General features: G+C 41.3%; 1 long non-coding RNA gene across 1 annotated transcript in view; it reads right to left on the bottom strand.

Annotated features, from left to right (window-relative positions):
* Nucleotides 1-1,919: 1,919 nt before the first annotated feature.
* LOC131481001 (uncharacterized) overlaps nt 1,920-19,978 on the bottom strand; it is a 32,887-nt gene continuing 14,828 nt past the window's right edge. Inside the window, exon 3 of the long non-coding RNA XR_009245974.1 lies at nt 1,920-2,095. This is a non-coding gene — a long non-coding RNA (uncharacterized LOC131481001). The remainder of the gene's footprint in view (nt 2,096-19,978) is intronic.

Raw genomic sequence — 19,978 nt, 5'->3', positions numbered from 1 at the left:
AAACCAATGGGAATGCAGGGTGATTAAAAAAAGGTGGACGGGCCCGGCGGCGTGGCCTAGCGGCTAAAGTCCTCGCCTTGAAAGCCCCGGGATCCCATATGGGCGCCGGTTCTAATCCCGGCAGCTCCACTTCCCATCCAGCTCCCTGCTTGTGGCCTGGGAAAGCAGTTGAGGACGGCCCAATGCATTGGGACCTTGCACCCACGTGGGAGACCCGGAAGAGGTTCCAGGTTCCCGGTATCGGATCGGCGCACACTGGCCGTTGCAGCTCACTTGGGGAGTGAATCATCGGACGGAAGATCTTCCTCTCTGTCTCTCCTCTGTGTATATCTGGCTGTAATAAAATGAATAAATCTTTAAAAAAAAAAGGTGGACATGGTTGAGAACTATACATTTGAAACTAAACATCTTATTAGTAAGTGCTGTTATCTGTAAAGCAAGTGGTTATGACCCAGCCATTTGTGTATCAGAGCATTACCTGGGAGCAATAGCAGGACTTTGCAATAGTCTACCCATCACAAGCATTTTAAGTAGAGGCCTCACTTGGCATTAGAAGCTGTCAAGGCAGGGCTGGAAGCAAGGCGGCCAGGTGTGACTGTACACACACACCGTTTAAAGAGACCTGGACAAGAAGCTGGAGTGTATCACCACTCAGTATGACCCTTGGTAGAGACTTCCCCTTGGCCCATTTTAGTTTTCTTGTCTTTGAAACAAGAAGCTAGATTAGCAGACTTCTAGAACCCTTTAAAATGTATGGCTGGTTTTGAACTCAGTTGTTTCCTCTTTAAAAAAAATTGTGTGTGTATGTATGTACGTGCACACATGTGGGTGTGCACCAGGTGTGTGTTTCCTTGAGGCCAGGTGTAAGGTTGACCCACAAGATGGGGAAGAAATAGAGATGAAGTAACAGGGAGTCTAGGCGGCTTATTTGCCATGTGAAGGGAGCTCTCCTGGCATATTCTGTTCTACTTAGGATTGGGCTTAAGCCCAGTCTCTCCAGCCACTTCTCACATAGCCCTCCGCCTACTCCAAAATTTGAGGGCTCAGCTATATCAAGCTGCTGAGTCGTAACTTTGTCCCTTGGCCATCTGGAAGGGCTATTTTTATACAAGTTGTAGCCATGTCTCTACTTCCCAGCATCGGATGGAGACCTGGGGCCTGAGGAACTAAGCCATTCTTCTAATTACGATGATGAATAAAACACTTCTGAACAGGTGGGAGAGTAGAAAAAAGGCCTTGATTTTATTTTTTGTGACACCCTGCTTCCTGAGAAGTCACTTATCCAGCCATGTAAACTATGTGGACTGCAAGTGAGGAGAGAAGACATGCCGGAGAGTAAACATCCCTGTCATATATGTCACAAAGCCCATTCACTGAAGGCTAGAGTTCTCTCAAGGCCTCGTCACTCCTCTTTTAGAGAGTTCCTGCATGTGGGATGATCTGGTTTCTGGCCCAAAGGGCACTGAAAGCTAAATCAGCAGAGGAGAAAAGGCAATTAGTAGAAGAGGATATAGTGCTTCATTTTGTTTTGTTTTGTTTTTCCCCCACAGAGAAGGAGCAGAAAATAAAAATGTGAAAAACAAATAGATCAGGACATCCCTGTAACAACCTGTTCCAACCCACATTTGTTTCTGTATATGTCAAAAACAAACAAGCAAAACCTACTTAACACATGTAATCATAGCCTGGACTGATTTATGAAGATGATCCATTACCTTCAGTTAAGAGTCATAGTTCAGTGGGCAAAAGTTTAAATTTAGGACCAAAATACCTAAATTCAAATCCCAGGTCAGTTCTTAATAGCTGTCTGGCATTTTTTTTGTTTTATTTTCTAGATTTATTTATTTTTATTTGAAAGGCAGATTTTTAAAAAAATATTTATTTTATTTTTATCGGAAAGGCAGATTTACAGAGAGAAAGAGATACAGACAGGAAAATCTTCCATCCATTGATTCACTTCCCAAATGCCTGCAATGGCCAGAGCTGTGCCAATCCAAAGCCAGTAGCCAGGAGCTTCTTCTGGGTCTCCCACACCAGTGCAGGGTCCCAAGGCTTTGGGCTGTCCTCGACTGCTTTCCAGGCCACAAACAGGTAGCTAGATGGGAAGTAGGGCTGCCAGGATTAGAACAGGCACCCATATGGGATCCTGGCACGTACAAGGTGAGCACCTTAGCCACTAGGCCACTGTGCCAGGCCCCAAAATGCAGATTTTATAGATGGAGAAAGAGACACAAAGAGGTTTTGCAACCTGCTGATTCACTCCACAAATGGCCTCAATGGCCAGTACTGAGTTGATCTGAAGCTGGGAGCCAGGAACTTCTTCCTGGTCTCCCACATGGGTGCAGGGTTCCAGGGTTAGTGGCATCTGCCACTGCCTTCCCAGGCCATAAGTAGAGAGCTGGAGTGCAAGTGGAGCAGCCAGGACACAAACCAGTGCCCATATGGGATGCTGGCACTAACAGGAAGAAGGCTACACAAACCACTCAGCTGTGTGATATTAAGCAAATCACTTACTATTTCTCTGTCTCAATGTTCTCATTTAGAAAAATAGAGATAATAATAGCATTTACTTTGTAGAGTGGTTTTGATGGTTATATGAGCTAACATATATAAATGCTTTTAGAACAGTGCTTGGAACATAACCTCATTATTTGGTACACTGTGTTTTAAAATGACAGAAAGAAAGGAATATATTTTCTAAGAAAACTGTGAAAAAAAAAAAAACCCGCCAAAATGCCATGAGAAAAATAACAGCCTCTTCAAGAAACAATACTCACGAATTTGAAATAATGGCCAAAAACTACACTCTTGGTGTTTCCCCTCTCCCCCACGTTAAGAACAGAATGCCTATGGTATAACTTTTGTCCTTATTTAAAAATAAATTGTTAATCTGTATCCACCTGAGGATTCAACCAACTGAGGATCACAAACATTTAAAACAAAACTGGGTCTGTACTGAACACATGCTGACTGTTTTTCTTGCCATTGTTCCCTAAGCAACGCATAGTATGTGCACTGTATTAGATGTTAGAAGTCATTTACAGAAGATTGAAAGCACACAGGAGAATGTGTGTAGGTTCCAGGCAAACACGGTCCTATGTATATATAAGGGTCTTGACTCTCCATGGACTTTGGTATCTGGTGGGGTCCTGAAACAAACTCCCCACGAGTACTGAAGAATGACTCCTAGAGATTTTCACACACAGAGTGCATAAAGTCTCTTTCTCGAAGACCTAGTGTTGAATAATACGCAAATGTCAAGGCACCATCCAGAGTCCTCAAGATTTGGTGAACACCCAGAATGTTGTCATCTGTTCTTTTCTTTAGCCCTCTGCCCTGTGAAGATGATCCGTTTTCTCATGTACGAAATAGTGCTGATAATCTCCACCTCCCAAAGCCCGTGAGTATGAAGTGACATAGCACATGCCGTTCTCCCCATCACCTTCCTCTTGACAAAGCCATTTCCTCTAAAATCACATCAACACATGCTCACCTACCGCGGTGTTTGTTTTCAATCTAATGACTTTGCCTTAATTTGTGTGCAACCTAGATCACTGGGTTTTCACAAAGAAAATCACTGTGGATACATAAAAAACATGAACAACTTCAAAACTGTTCCCAAGAAGCAGAAGTATTCAGTTTCTGGAAACTCGTTTACCAATAATAGTACAGAAGTCCTCACTTAGCCAGAGGAGATGTGCTCAGGACGCCAGTGGTGCTGACATCACGAAGAGCAAACCTTGCACTTGTGTATACTCTGTCTTTTCATGGGCATACAAACCTGTGATAAGGTTTAAGTTATAAATGAAAAAAGAGTAAACAATACGAACAATAAAAACAAAATATTGTAGCAAAAGAGATTTCATCATGCTACTCATAATTATGCCCAATTAAAACTTGTGAGTATTTTAATTTCTGGAACTACAATTTAATGTCTAGAGGTAAGGGAAACTATGAAAAGCAAAACCACAAGCAATGGGATGATTCTTACAGTCTATATAGCAAATTACTTGATGATTATACCATATTAAGTACTGTGATGGCACTGGATAAAATGAATTACAATTTTTCCATAACAAGTAGGGTATTCCATTCCCCACTTGCTAACAAAGGATAAATACAACACTGTTCTTGGTCCTCTGCTGGACTTTCACAGGAATCCTGACAGACAATCTAGCCTCTGGCCACACTGCATTTCTTATTATTCATCAGACATTCCAAGCCTGCACGGTTTCCTTGCCACTGCACAGCCTGTTCCCTCTGCTTGGAAGGTTCTGCTCCGTTTTCTAGCTAGCAAATGCCTCCAAGCGCCAGCTTAAATGTCACCTCCACTACGAAGTCTCTCTGGACTCCTCTAAAAAGCAGAGTCAAGAATCATTTCAAAATAGTGTTTATCAAACAGTTTTATTACCTCACTCCTAAAAAGGTTTCACCAGCCTTCCTCCATCAAACTTATGCTTTTCTCAAGCTCTCTGGAGAGCTTCCAATTCTCACTGACTCAGTGAAAATGAGATGACTCAATAAAAAGGTGATGGGATTCTAGAGAGAGCTGGCTGGCTGGCTGGCTGGCTGGAACATCAGCCAGAAAGAACTTGGGAATATATTAGCCCTTAGCAGGTCAGCTTTCCTTCTCCTTTAAAGGAGACTTATGAAGAGGAAGTGGGAAAGAAAGAGAAAGGTTCTGAATCTTTCCCCTGTCATTGCTGCTGGTGTTGGCCTTTTCACGTTAGTGTCCTTAATGTTGATGGTACTCAGAGCTGCAGTCCTTCGAAGGGCTTTATGAAGTCGTTTGTTTATACCATGCTGCTGATCAGCTGAGCCATTCAGCAAATGTTTCCAGTCCTCTCTGAGAGGCACATGGTAGAACTGCATCCCCAAGACCCGGGGTGGGGTCATATGTGCTCTGGGCAATGGATGGTGAGAAGTGGCATATGCCACCTCCAGGCTGAAAATGGCCAACTGTGTAATACACAACAGGGCTCCCGTTCTCTTTGCCATGGCAACCAGCTACTTTCAGGAGGATCTGGCATCCTGTGCCCTCGATGAGAATGTGGAACAGAACCCTAGCCAACTTTTGCTGGGTCTATTACCAAAAGTGAAAACTGACTTTCTCTCCCAACATTTCGTTGTGGAAAATGTTGAAATAAACAAAAAAATGGAAGTACTTGTGCAACAGTTCATCACATACCTATCACCTCAATCTCACAATGAGCATTTTGCTATACTTGCTTTATCACTATTTGTCCCCCTCTGCTGCACTGACCCAACTGGTTTTTTTTTTTTTTTTTTTTTTTTAATGAATGAGGCACTGTAACATTGTAAACTATCACTGAAATTCAGTATTTGCTAATTACTGCATCATAACCTTGCCCTTCCTTGTCAATTATGCCTGGGGAATCTGGACAAGTTCATCTCCATTTTCGTAAAGAGAAACTACTCCACAAAGAAAAAAGTCATTGTCTTAAGTTAGTTCTGAGAAACCATCTCTTGCCAGGGAAAGTTAAAAGACACAGCTACCATAGAAGGAGGGTTAAACCATCTTTATTCTCATGATGTTAAGACAAACTCTGACTGAGCTAGTGTTACTGAATTTCCTTCTGGAGGAAGAGAGATTAGATTAGATGAAGGCACGAAGGACAAACATACCATTCTTTGAGCACCTGTTGGGTGGTTCCATCAAATTCTCCAAACCATCCTGTAAAGTATCTATGATTTCCACTGTTCAAATGAGGCAACTGGGGCCAGAGCCATGGCACAGTGGACTGGGCACCAGTATCCCATATGAGCACTGGTTCCTATCCTGGCTGCTCCATTTCCCATCCAGCTCCCTGCTTGTGGCCTGGGAAAGCAGTTGAGGACAGCCCAAAGTCTTGGGACTCTGCATCCATGTGAAAGACTCAGAAGAAGCTCCTAGCTCTTGGCTTTGGAAAGGCTCAGCTCCAGCCATTGCAGCTATTTGGAGAGCGAACCAGTGGATGGGAGATCTCTCTCTCCCCTACTCTGTAACTCTGCCTTTCCAATAAAATTAAAAAAAATTTTTTTTTTTTAAACAACGCAATTAAACTCAGGGAACTAAGGCTGCCTCTCAAAGTTCACACAGCTGGTATAAGTGGCAGAATGAAAATTCAAATCAATATGATTACAACATGCTTACCCTCCTCCAGTGGTAGACAACTCCAGAAACTGACTTGTCCTTGTGCTGAGGAGGCCATCCGGAGAAGCCAGAGCCCAAGAGTTTAGAGCAGCTGGTTTAAGTTCCGGCTGCTTCACTTCTAATCCAGCTCCCTGTTGTGTCTGGGAAAGCAGTGGAAGGTTTCCCAAGTGCTTGGCCTCTGCACCCACGTGGGGTACCTGGAAGAAGCTCCTGGCTCCTGGCTTCAGTCTGGCCCTCTGGGAGGATTTTATGAAATTAAGGCTTTGAACACAACTTACATATGCTCATAGGGGAAACATGAGGGGTTTAGAAACACCTGTAACCTGACTGCAGTGGTTGCATGAATTTAAATATGCATTAAATCTCACAGAGCTGTTCACGCACATGAATGTTTACTGTTGGTTTACTTATCAAGAAAACAAGGCAAAGTAGCCCATGACACAAGAAATCAAGCTCCGGACTAGCACTGTGGCTCAACAGGATAATCCTTTACCTTCAAGTGCAGCACCCCATATGATCAGGACTCCCTGCTTATGGCCTGGGAAAGCAGCAGAGGATGGCCCAAAGCCTTGGGACCCTGCACACCCACATGGGACATCTGGGAAAGGCTCTTGGCTCTTGACCCCTATCTTTGGGTCAGCTCAGCTCTTGCTGCTGCAGTCATTTGGGGAGTGAATCAGCAACGAAAGATCTTTCTTTGTCTCTGCTCTCTGTAAATCTGCCTTTCTAATAAAAATAAATAAACCTTTAAGAAAAAAAACAGAAAAGAAAAAGAAGTCAAACTCCAGGTTTAGATTATCTAACACAGCACCAGGGAATATTCCCAAAGGAGAACACTATAGAAACTCTCCAAGGGGTGGCTGTCAGGGTGGTTCCCTACTCTTTCCTGCAGAGGGTCTGGTTTGAGTACATGTGTGTCTTGCTTTGGTGCCTTTATCATGTACGGAGTTAAGGAGTTGAAAACTGAGGATGTTAATGATTGAGAAGACAGAACGCAGCAAATGTGGAGTCAGAGCAGTAACCAAATCCAGAAGCTGAGTTAAGCTTGCTGGAGTCTGCAAAAACATGCAAGATGAAGAGTTGACTGAGGCTCATCACAAGGCGAGTGGCAGGAATAAGAAGGCAGAGTAAGCCCCGGCAGATATGGGTTGGAGCCCCTGGACCTCTTGGAGAGCTTGCTGGACATCTGCTGCCTAGAGGCTCAGCCTCCTGAACCACAGCCCAGGCTATGTTTACCACGGTGTCTGCAAAATCCCTTGGATTAATTAGAGGGTGGCTTTGCTTTGGCTACTGTGGTCCTTGGCAGTTCTGCACTGTCTGGAACCTGTGAATCTTTTTGGAGTTAACTATCTTGGGAGGAAAGCTGTCTGAGCAGACTTGAAGGCAGGGGTGGGAGCCACCTGCTGAAGACAATAATGAGCATTTGGCAGGGTGGGTGGGGAAAATGAGACACAGCAGAGGGGAGAGGGCTGGGAAGGATCCCACTCTCTCTCCTGCCTGCATCTGGTGCCCCAGGAGCTGCTCTTGAGCAATGCCTCTCTAACGAGTTGGCGTGAACTTGTACTTGTTCCTCCCTCAGGGAAAGAGGGAAGACAGGCTTAAAGCTGCTAAAACGCTTGGAGAACATCCAAAGAGAGGCTTGACACAAATGCAACACACTAATGAAAGCAGCTTGGGCCTGGCTAAATAGTGACTATTTTAACTAAACAAGCATATGGGAGTTAATGACAACTGTCCCAAAAAAGAAACAGTGCAGCCCTTGTACACAGAACTTGATGCTTCTTTAGAGTCTTCATGGAATTCACGTCAGTGTGGTTTTCTCAAACTTGGGCTGCTATCTATTTATTCCCAGGAGTGCCAAGCACAGCCACCTTAAGGGATTGCCTGGAAGCATAAACACCTTCTCCAGTCTATGCCATCTCGAGGAACTAAGTTCTTTGCCTTCTGAAAATTATCTGCTTTGCCTTCTAGGGGAGGGCATCTCACTGGCCATCAGAATGATCTGGAATGCCTGTGGAAATTTAGATTCTAAGCTCCCCCTCAATCAAATGGCCTCTCAGAAAAAAAGTCCAGTCCACAGCATCTGTATTTTATGAGGCCTTTCAGGTGATTCTTGTATCAAAACTTAGAAAATGCTGTCCTAGAGTGTATTCAGTGTAGGCCTTCTTTTTAGTATTTGTGTATTCATTCAGTACACATTCTTGAGCCAAGTACTCTGGGTTCAGCAAATGGGAATGGGAATGAAATGACAAGTAATCAAAATTCTCATGGACAAACAATGATGATTAAGTGTGGTAAAGCCCAGACCAGAAGGAGACAGAAAACAAATGAAAGCACAGAGGATGCCTGCAGTAGTTGGAGGCAGCTTCATGGATGACATCTGAGCTGCCTCTTGAGGAATGAGTAGAATCTAAAAGGACAAGGGCGAAGCATATTTCGGATACAGAGAAGGGAAGGCAAAGTACTGGCCTATGAAGTCATGCAATCCACTCTGGAAGCAGCAATTCTGTGTGGCTGAAGCACAGGGAAGACTGGATGAAGGAACAGGCATGGAGTGGAGTCAGTCTATGAAGAGCTTTGTACACTTGTACAGTTTAGGCTTAGCTCTGCAGAAAGTGGGAATTAGAGGAATTTCTAAGCCTAAAAAGGCAGAAGGATTTTTGTAATATACAGCAATCTTCCTGATGGCAGTTTGGAGGCAGGGAGATAGGTACAGAGGTGTTTGCAACGGTGAGAGGGAAGAGGCTGTATGGAGGCAGAGGAGAGGTCCCTGCAATGAGGTTGGTGCCTGTGAGAAGACAGGGAACATGGAGGCCAGCCACCAATCTCTGGTGTAGGTCATGGATGGGGAATGTAGCAGAACTATTGCTCTGGAGACAGAAGAATCAGGCAAGGGAAGTGATCTCGGTTAGACTGAATTAAGAAGCTCATGCAGAGGGCTGGGCATGATGACCTAGTGGCCAAAGTCCTTGTCTTGTATGCACCAGGATTCCATACGGGGACCGGTTCATGTCTGGCTGATCTGCTTCCATTCCAGCTCCCTGCCTGTGGTCTGGGAAAGCAGTAGAGGATGGCCCAAAACCTTGGGATTCTCACCTGCACCCGCATGGGAGACTAGGATGAGGTTCCTGGATCAGCTCAGCTCCAGGCATTGTGGCCACTTGGGAAGTAGACCAATGGATGGAAAATTTTTTTCTCTCTCTCCTTCTCTGTAAATCTGCCTTTACAATAAAAAGAAATAAATGTTTTTTTAAAAGAGAGAGAGAGAAAAAGAAGCTCATGCAGAGTCAAGCTCTTTTAGCATCCATATAAATCCTTCCAGCTCAGAATCTGAAAGCAGACCTTGTACTGGAGCTTTATGAGCAAAATATAGTGACTCCGCCCATTGGCATGGATTCTGTTGTGTTGTGAAATATAGAATTAAAGGTAACTGTCAGGTGAAAATTAGCACCCCATTATTCCATTTTATATATTTTTAAAAACTAAGTGTAGAGAAAATGGGAAATCCATAGGAAAAGCAGAGCAACTCGTAAGGAAGAAGAGTGAAATTGGAGCAACTGGATTGAAGGGCTCAACCATTTTCTTTGAAGACCTGTACATTTATCAATTGTTGTTAATGATGGGCTTGACTGACATACTGCTTTTATAAATTTTAAAGCAATTTTTAGAAGATGCTTACATATCTTCTTGGCTACCACTAGGTGGTACTAGCAGCAGGACACACCGGATGGCCTGCAAGTATTCTGTGTTCATCTGTGTGTGACACCTGCGTGGGCATCTAACTTTAGACACCTGTGTGTGTGTGTGTGTGTGTGTGTGTGTGAGGCTACCATCTTAATTTTACACAGAGAAAGTAAATTACTTCAACAATTATTCTTAGCATAGTCACGGTTTAGGAAACAAAGCCCCCAGACGCCTCTTGTCTTCCCTGTACTTACAAGACACAAAAATTTCTATTTGATTAAAAACAAAAAGTTCACAAGAAAAAAAAAATGTTCTGCCTCAATCTGTTGTGCACAGTTCTGTTCGCATTTAAAATTAATCTCCAACTCTCCACCCAAACCAAATCTTAATCAGCTGCATAACAATAACCGAACCCTGGGTGACAACAGTCACCTAAACTGTTCAAACTCTAGTACCAAGCTTTCCTTTTCAGCCACTTACCTTTACTTCTCTTTGATCACCTCTGTTAACATGAGTAGGAAACAGATGTTACCCCTTATCCTCTTTACACCCATGCAAGGCATGATAATACAGATTTATGATTTCAATTCTGGAGTATTTTTCCTTTTAAATGGGAATCATCTCCTCTCAGATCACTGCTGTTTTGCCTTTTGTTCTTACACAATGCTTTATTCCAAAACTCAGTACCCAGAGTTTGCAATACCAAGTTAGCATAGCTTGGAAGGGATGTGGGGAAAACACTCACACGATTGCTTCTGGATACTCAGGAGGGCAGCCTCATGAGTAAGTTACCTGTGGGTAAGATACAGGTCTAAGTTACTCAGTCCCAGAGAATGCAAAGCCAAGGAGTGTGTGCAGGAGATCTGACCTAGCCAGGACACACTCCAGGCTATAACCGTCACTGAACAGGCATGACTTCACCTTCTTCCCCCCGAAAATCCCAGCAGGGGCCGTTTGCTGTGTAAATCTTTAGATCAAATTGAAGAAGAGCTTAACACAGTTTATACAGTTGTATGTAGTCCTCTCCACCTGACCAATGGGGCTACCAATAAATATGAGGGAAGACAGTCAGGAACATTTCATACAGAGGGTATTGGGCATTAACCACTATCCATTAATAATAATGACTATACGTATCTGAACTATGGCTATATACTTTGTATGTTTTATCTTATATCACTTCCTTTATCACCCTGTAAAGCAGCATTGTGTTCCCATTATGAAGACAGACTTGGAATTGCTGAAGTGGGATGTCCAGCGCATCTATTTTTCACTTTATAGTTTCAATTCCTGGTCTATTCTACTGATAGTTAAGGGCTCTGATGCTTTGGAGAATTCTTCACATCCCATTTAATGGAACACTAAGGGCCTTGATTTTTTTTCCTCCTCCTTATCTCTTGGTAAAAACCAAGGCAAGAAAGTAAATGGAAACATATTTATGTGCTTCATGCTGATGTGCAGATCTGGTTATGCACTTTTTAAAATGCAACAACCTGTGCTTTTGGAGCTTATGCTGTCGCCCTCAGAACTCCCAGGATGTCCCAGCCATAGCCAAGTCTCAGTATTGTGCTACTGTAGTGACTGACTCACTGCTCACACTAGGGGTCAAAAAGATGAGTGCTGGGAGAAGCCAAAGTTTGTGTTTCCCTGTGAGTAAAAACTATTTTTTACCCTCTGTTATCTCCTTCCCAGAATTCTCTGAAAATTAAATGCTAATAGTTTTCCAAATTCACATGTTACTTCAGTAGATGACTCTTACTTTTAGATTAATCAAATGTCACTGTTTTAATGAAAAGTAATTAAGAGTGACCAACTGAAAGTAGTAAACAAACAAGCATATGACATCTATCACAGCCTTCTCTTTACTAGGAATGCTGAGTTGGATCTTGTTTTTATGATATAATTAACAGGGATTTCTGTAACCTAATAAGAGCCTGATTTATAATTATCTTTTTAAAAAACAGCCTTATCTATTTATTTTCTCTGCTACCCCTGGATGAACTTAGCTCTGCTTCTCCAAATTCAATGAGGTCAGGTCAACAGGGAGCAAATTTGAGACTGCAATTCCCCTAAGTTATTAGTGAGGGAGATCTTTGTATCTTCAAGGTCCAGGTTCAGTTCTAAAGGCTATGTTTTCTTTCTTATATATATGGAGATCTCCTAAGAAAAGCAATTGGTGTATGTATGAATGTTCAGAAGACTCTGTTCCCTAAGACTGACCCAAGCATGAATGTAATGAGGCCAGAGTCAACACATTTTTGTTCCTTGGCACTGTCCTCTCTGTTTGGATAAGTAAATATTGGTACGAGAAGGAGATTCAAAGCAATGACATGCCCACATGGATTGCTTTTGCCTCTATCATCTGAAGTTCATGAGTTTTTAAAACGGGTTCATTTCCTCTGGATTCAAAGTGTGGCCTGTAAGCCCCTGTAGTAACTCTGGGAGGCAGATGATGAGACATTTCTGAACAGTTTTCTGTGCTCATTATACAACTTGTTCCAGGGAATGAGATATACCCAGTACTAATGTCCTAATCCGACATGCCTGCATCCTCTTCTCCCTTCAGTTGATTTGATCAGTCTTAGATGAGAAGAAAAATAGGTGTGAAAAAAGGAGGCCTGAAACATGAATAACAAGCTATTCAAGACAAGGCAGCTTAGTTTTAGAGGGCTGGCTGCACTTGCCTGAGAGGTGTGAAGCAACGTGCCAAGTCAGCCAAAGAGAGAGGCAGCCTTGTTTGTGTAGTTCTTGATAGGCCCCAGAGGGACAAGGGACAGATGAATTAAACAGTCTTGCCTCTCTTTGTCTTCGGTTCTTATTCCAGATAACTCATGACTCAGAAAATCTCTAAGATGTGATGATGGTAAGAATGAACACTAATCTGCCAAGGCTCTTAAAAAGTATTTTAACAGCTTTACAGCACTATCAGTAGGAGCAATGTGGCATTTAGTGTATTTTTAAACTCACTAATTTTGCATAGGAAGGGCTGACATTCATAATTTCTCCCTTAAAAGTAAGTGAGAAATAATGTGATTAATAGTAAAATGAAGATTTATTAATTCCTTCTGAAATTATATTTAAGGACATAACTTGCTTCCCTTCTTTGCATGTATAAATGCTAAAAACACAAGTTCAACTCATGGTTACATGTTCAATACTACTGACCCCAATTCCTGACTCAAGAAAAAATATTAAGTAGTTCAACTGGTTTTGTTTCATTTGATAATCTAAAATTAAAATCTCAAAGAGTTATTCAACTTTTACCCAGAAACAGGAAAGAGTATAGCTTATCAGACATGGTCATAAAGACAATTCTCCAAAAGTGTAGGTATTTTGAAACTTAATACATACCAAACTAAAGAAAAAAATTTTTTTTTTAATTCTTTAAAATCTCTTTGTCTAGTTGCAACTGGAAACTTCAGAATCCTCATCTTTCAGTTACTGGCATATCATAAGCTACTCTGGAGAATGACTTCCTAAATTACTATATCCATAAATATTCTAGTGGAAAAACACTTGCAAGGTTCATTTTCAGAAGTGCACCACAGTACCTCAAAGCTGAAATCACCTCATAAAACCAGATTCAATTCTATTTTCCTCTGTTACTGTCAACCATTTTAAGATATTATTTTAGACATCACAGCTCCAAAAATATGACTGAAAAAAAAACAACTTACGTGGGTGTTAAATAAGCCAATATTACAGTTTATTGTAGGGGGAAAAACTGCCCAGTGGCAATGAATTCTGTTTCTCATAAACTCCAATATAGAAAGTCAAGCAGCCTTAGCATTTATTCTTCACTAAATAAAGTGACATTTTGGAAAATAAGACTTGGCTGGCTTCTGATACATTTAATCTTTCTGTTTGTTTATTTATTAGATCATAAATTATACCCCAGTTGTCAATTCTTCAGTTTCAAAGGAAGCACTTTATGTTCATTTGCCAAACTTCAGTAAAAATAGCTAAATCTGGTTCATTTTGGGGGCTTTTCTAACCACAAATTATTTGATTGAGTAAATGCTACATATGAGCTGAATGAAGGCCTGAGTGTGTGAAGTCATTATGTGCTATGTTTTCCAATACACAATGTCTCGTCAGTCATCAAACTACGTCTATGGAGAGTGTTGTACTTCAGCCAATAAGTCTCTTTTGAGCCCCCATGGTGGGGATTGGGGAAGAAATAACAAAGTAAGTCCTGAATTACCTTACAAGATGAAAGAGCAAATCTACAATCAGAAAAAAAAAAAATCAGTTGTCTTCTTTACAGGAAATCCATCTTATTTTCCATGTTGTTTTCAAAATTTGTGGTTCTTATTAAGTTCCATTTGCAACCCTTCCACAGAAGTAACTGAAAGTCTACCAAGTTGAGATTTAAACAACTGAAGTTCTACTATTAACAACAAAGAATTTGTGATTTCAGTCCTGCAAAGGAGTCACCAACACAAGAGGGGATCTCAGCAATACACATAATCCCCTCTCCATATATGTTTATCTAAAAGGAAATCGAGATGTTTCACATGAAGAATGACTTCACTTCAACTGTAAACACACAGGGCTCAGATCCCAACCCACTGAGTTCCATTTTCCGACTGAACATGACTGAATAACTTCTGCCCCAAGTCCCCAAGGTCAGTTGCTGGTTCTCTTGGATCTTAAACTCCCTGTCAATTAGATGATGAGGAAGGGAAGGTGGCTTTTATCACAGGGGTGCTAATAAAATTAAAGAATATATGTTACAGGCTCCATTGAAGTCTTTAGGTGATATATAACTTACCACTTACAGGGCATTGGATCATTGCTTAAAGTTTTCAAAACACTCTTGGTGTTCCGATGCAAGCAGAAAATATTACAAATCTTAACACTTCAAACAGTAGGATTAACCCTAGAAACATTTTGGCTTTTCAAGGAACAGTTATTTTCTCGGGGTGAAAATACTACCATGCTTCCAAAGCTTCTTTGCTCAGCTTTAGACCCTCAATAAAGAAGCTTTTACTTAGAGTTGAAAAATGACAAAGGAAGAAAGTTTTACAGAAGTCATCTTAATGGCTTATTTTGCGGTCTTGGGTGTTTTATTGCTTTCTTTCTTTCTTTTTGTTTATTTGAAAGATGGAAAGAGCTCTTTCATCTACTGGTTCGCTTCCAAATGCCTGTGACAACCAGGGCTGGGCTGGGCTGAAGCCAGGAGCCTGGAACTCCATCTGAGTCTTCATGTGAGTGTCAGGACCCAAGCACTTGGAGCCATCATTTAGTGATGTTTTAAACCTACGCACAGCTTTGGAGCTGGCTAAAACCATGACAGTGATGGTTCAACTGGCTTATCCTCCTATTGCCAAGCACCAGCATACCATATGGGCAACAGTTCAAGTCCTAGCTGCTCACTTGCCATTCAGCTCCAGGCATGTTTCCTGGGAAAGCAGTGGAAGATGGGCCAAAGTCTTGGGACCCTGCACCCATGTGGGAGACCCAGAGGAAGCTCCTTGTTTCAGATCAGTTCAGCTCTTACCATTGCAGCCACTGTTGGGGAGTGAACCAGCAGAAGGAAGATCTTTCTATGTCTTTCCTCTCTGTAAATCTGCCTTTGCAAATGAAAATTTTAAAATCTTAAAAAAAGAAAAAGAAAGAAAGAAAAATTACTCACGGTTGAATGGAAATCCTTTCATCTTTTTCCAATTGCTTAGAACAACTGAAGAGGTCACTTGGCTCATCTAAACTGCACCCCACCTCACACAGTAAAAACACTGAGCGTTTGCTTTGCCAGCAGCATTTTCATTTCACAGGGGAGGAAATGAAGCCTCAGTGAGCTTAAGGAACAGAATTACATAGCCCATTTTCTTCCTACCACTTCAGACATCTCCAAAGAGAAGTCATACTTAAAGCTACCCTGTAGACACAGGGCTTTCTTTTCATTTTTCTCTATTTACAAATTACATCAATGTACTCAATGGAACTTCAATTTTATCTCCAGAGGATCCATGAGCATCCCCAAAGTTATTAAAATAACTCTGGGGGTGGTCATTGTGGTATTGGTTAAGATACAATGTAGGATGGTCACATCCTATATCAGAGGGCAAATTCTAGTCCTTGTTCCTCTGCTGATTCAAGCTTTCTGCCAGTGTACACGCTAAAAAACAGCAGATGACAGCTCAAGTTTTGGCAGCCTTTCCACCCATGTGGAAGACTTGCAGAATTCCTGGATTCCAACGTCAGCCTGGCCCAGATCTAACCATTGAGGGCATTTGGAGAGTGAACCAATAGATGCAAACTCTTTCTCTTGCTCTCCTCTGCCCCAACTCCCACCCCCTCCCTCTCAAACAAATAAATTTTAGAAGGTTATTTTGAAGGACTGGTCATTTAAAACTGTTCTCAAAAGATGTTTTTACAATTTTCATTAAAGAAACAAAAGCTGAGCCCAGCACTATCGTCTTGTGGCTGACATCCCTGCCTTGTATGCACCAGGATCCCATATGGGCACTGGTTCAGGATATTTTCTACTTTCTGTCCAGCTCCTTGCTTGCAAAAGCAGCAAAGGATGGCCCAAAGCCTTGGGACACTGCACCTGCATGCGGGAGACCCAGAAGAAGCTCCTGGCTTTGGATCAGCTCATCTCCAGTTGCTGCAGCCACTTGGGGAGTGAACCAGCATATAGAAGATCTCTCAGTCTCTCCTTCTCTCTGTAAATCTGCCTTTCCAATAAAAATAAATAAATATTTTTAAAAAGCCATATATACTCTTTCCTGAGAATTGATTTGCCTCACTCAGTTTTATCGGTTATTTTTATGCCAAACTAACATGAATGCTATATTGTCAGAATCTTTTAATTTTTGTACTGAAGATTAAGACAGAAGTAAAGTACACTTGATTTTTGAAGTTTATAAAATCCATCTCATCTTCACCTAGTAATAAGTCAAGTACCTAAGCAACTATCATTGCCATTTCACATCTCAGAGAAATGTGACATGTATAATACTGAACTGTAATAATAAATGAAGGTTAAGTTCAATATTTAAATGATCATTTTATCCTATATATGTGTGCCTCAGGCAGCAGGCAAGAAATGACGATACTAATACTAAAACTCTAAATGCAAATCTGCATATGATTAGAACTCATATTGTAAAAACTGGTTCACGTAATTTACCTCCACAGACATTATATACATCTTTATTATGTATATGACCCTACAGCATATAACTTACTGAGACCTTCTCCCTGAGCATGAGTCCTCTGTTAGTCTTGACTGCATTACTCCTATCTTGAGGCACACAATCAGCTCAGCCCTACATGTAAGGAGTAGCAGGACATAGGCCACCGAATATTCTGCTTTATGCCAAGACTCCAATTAAACAAAACTCAAAACAAAACAAAACAAAAACCCAGCACCTGTCGCACACCTTCAGAGACTGGCAGGGATTCAGTCTCTGTCCCCAGTGTCTATTATGGCAGGTGCAAGAGCCAAGTAGCCCCCTGGGTATCGTGAGGGCGTGCAGCTCCCTCCTGCTCACGGAGCTCTGGGGCCATTAGCAAAAAACACCCTGAGAAGGTTGCTCATGGGAATGCATCCAGTGCTTTTGTCTGCCTGGTGAAAAACATTACTCTTCTCCAACAACTGCCTTGGGATTTGTCCCTAGGGAGTAACATATAACACTAAACTGACCCAGTTGAAGAACAAGTGAGCTAGAGGACAAATAATGCCCCACAAAATCACTCACCTTTCAATAGTTTAATTTCTCATTGTTAGAAGCTGATCAATTGTAACCTTTCAGAATTGATTGCCATTTTTAAATTTTTTAAATTTGATTTTGTTTTTTTGAAAGGCAGAATGAGTGAGAGAATCTTCCAAATGTACGTAACAGATGAGTCTGCCAAGCCCAAGCCAGGAGCCAGGCACTCCAACTGGGTCTCTCAGGTGGGTGGCAGACCAAGCCCCTGAGTCATTTTCTGCTGCCTCCCAGAGTGTCCATTTATAAGAAGCAGGTTAAAAAGCAGAGGCGGGACTCGAACCCAGGCACTCCCCGGTGGCATGTGGGTATGCCAAGATGTGGCTTGATGACACCACATCGCCCACCTCTGATTTCCATTCTTACTACTGCAGCACTAAAATCTGTTTCCAAATTCTCAGCAGAATTGTGCTTTTAAAGAGCATTAACTATAAGTGCAGGTATTAAAAAGATAATAAAAACTCTGTTATTTAAGAAACCTGTTGGAAGTAATTTGTTATTAATGAAATATATTATTGTTCAAAATAATGACTTTTAAAATCAATTTACTTTTAAATATTGTTTTGGAGTTCATCCTCTTGTTCACTCCCCAAATGGCTGCAGTAGCCAGAATGTAACCAGGATGAAGCCAGGAGCTAGGAATTCCATCTGGGTCTCCTATGTGGGTGGCAGCAACTCAAGTACTTGAGCTATTGCCTGCTGCTTCCGAGGCACATCAGCAGGAAGCTGCAAGAGCAAGCAGTAGCTGGGACTTGGACCCACACTCAAATAGGGAATGTGGATATCCCAAACCATAGCTTAACTCACTGTGCCACAATGCCAGTCTCTAAACTATGCTTTTACAGTTAAAATGTTTATGGTTCTAGATCTAAAGAAAAAAAAAAGTTATTTACATGGGAAATATCTTTAAAGGCCTTCATTTTATAAATATTGTGTGGCCCTAGAACTTATACAACAACAACAACAACAAAAAAACAACACCAAAAAAGAACTTATTTTTTTTTATCTGATGTAAATTTTTATGTGGTTGAGAAGACCTCCAGAAAATGGAACAAGACAGCAAAAACTAGGAGAGATAGAAGATAAACGAATCAGACCAGTTGAGAAGAGTCAACTTCCATAAACACGGGGCTTTAAAAAAGTGTGCGAAAAAATTAAATTATAATATTAAGTTTAGTTTGGCACAAAATAATTCAAACCCAAGAATAGTAGGAAATCCACATAACAATTGCACATATTTATATGTTATAATACAGTATTTCAACAGCTGTATACAATGTGCAATACCCGAAAGAGAACTTATGAGATTAGGGATATAGAGGACTTAGAAATCATTCCTGCTAAATCATACGAAGAAATTCTAAGTCAGCAGGTAAAAAGCTATTTTAATTCCCTCTAGAGACAAATGCTGAAAACCTGTTTTAAAATACTTACGAATAACTCATGTTAATAATTCATATATTTAATAATAAAGAATGGAGGGCCATTATCTATATGGAAATGTTTTAATTTTGACACAATGGAAGTCAAAACTAAATTCACAAGGCAACTAAAAATAAGCAGAAAGTCTGTGTGAACCTATTCCAGAGATGAAATCTCTTAACTAACTCAAAAATATCTGTCTCCTCACTCCCTTACACACTCAGTAGATTTCCTTAACTTATCTGGTTACATAACTGACACTATGACTTGTAAACAAACAGCTCCATTGCTTGACAATTCTGCATTTGTAGGTTTATTCTGCTGCTTTCGTGTGGAGGTTGAGAGCTGCATATTGATTTATTGTTTCTCCAACCCCTGCCTTCTTTGTCCCCCCTCTAAGAAGGTTAAAAAAAAAGTCAAGGGAACTAAATGTGAAAATAAACCTCAGTGCTATAGAATTGAGACAGCTAATTTAAATACCCTAAGTGCAAGAAACATAAGGTCTCAAATTCAGATGAGCTTCTTGCAGGAATACCGCTACTAACGCAGTATTTTCCAGCTTCCTTGGAACTCTTAAGAATAGGATTTTGTGTAAAGTACCTTTGATTCCCCTGATTTCCCACGCATGGAATTTTCACTGGATTCAAAGAAAGCTCCGCATGCAGAAGACACGTGGGGGTGTAGTTTGGGAGGAATGTGGGGACAGTAGGCAGAATGAGGTCAAACTAACATTTCATCTGTGCATAAATTCCAGTGCACCTTTTGCTGGCCTGCCCAAGTTATAGCTTTGAATTCTGGAAAACTAGGTGTTTTCTGAATTGGTGATCAAACCTAGCCAGTTACCTAGAATTAAAATATACTTAATTCCACTATTGAGAAGTGAGACTCTGTATTAACTGTTAGGCTGTAAATTTGTTTTTGATAGCTGTACACTATGTACAATTTATAATATGGGGTGATACGCTATGTATTTACTGGCATTTCGTGTAACTGCATCCTC

This window comes from Ochotona princeps, chromosome 8 (assembly GCF_030435755.1).
Source record: "Ochotona princeps isolate mOchPri1 chromosome 8, mOchPri1.hap1, whole genome shotgun sequence".
Classification (NCBI taxonomy): Eukaryota; Metazoa; Chordata; class Mammalia; order Lagomorpha; family Ochotonidae; genus Ochotona; species Ochotona princeps.
This window is presented reverse-complemented; position numbering and strand designations above follow the sequence as displayed.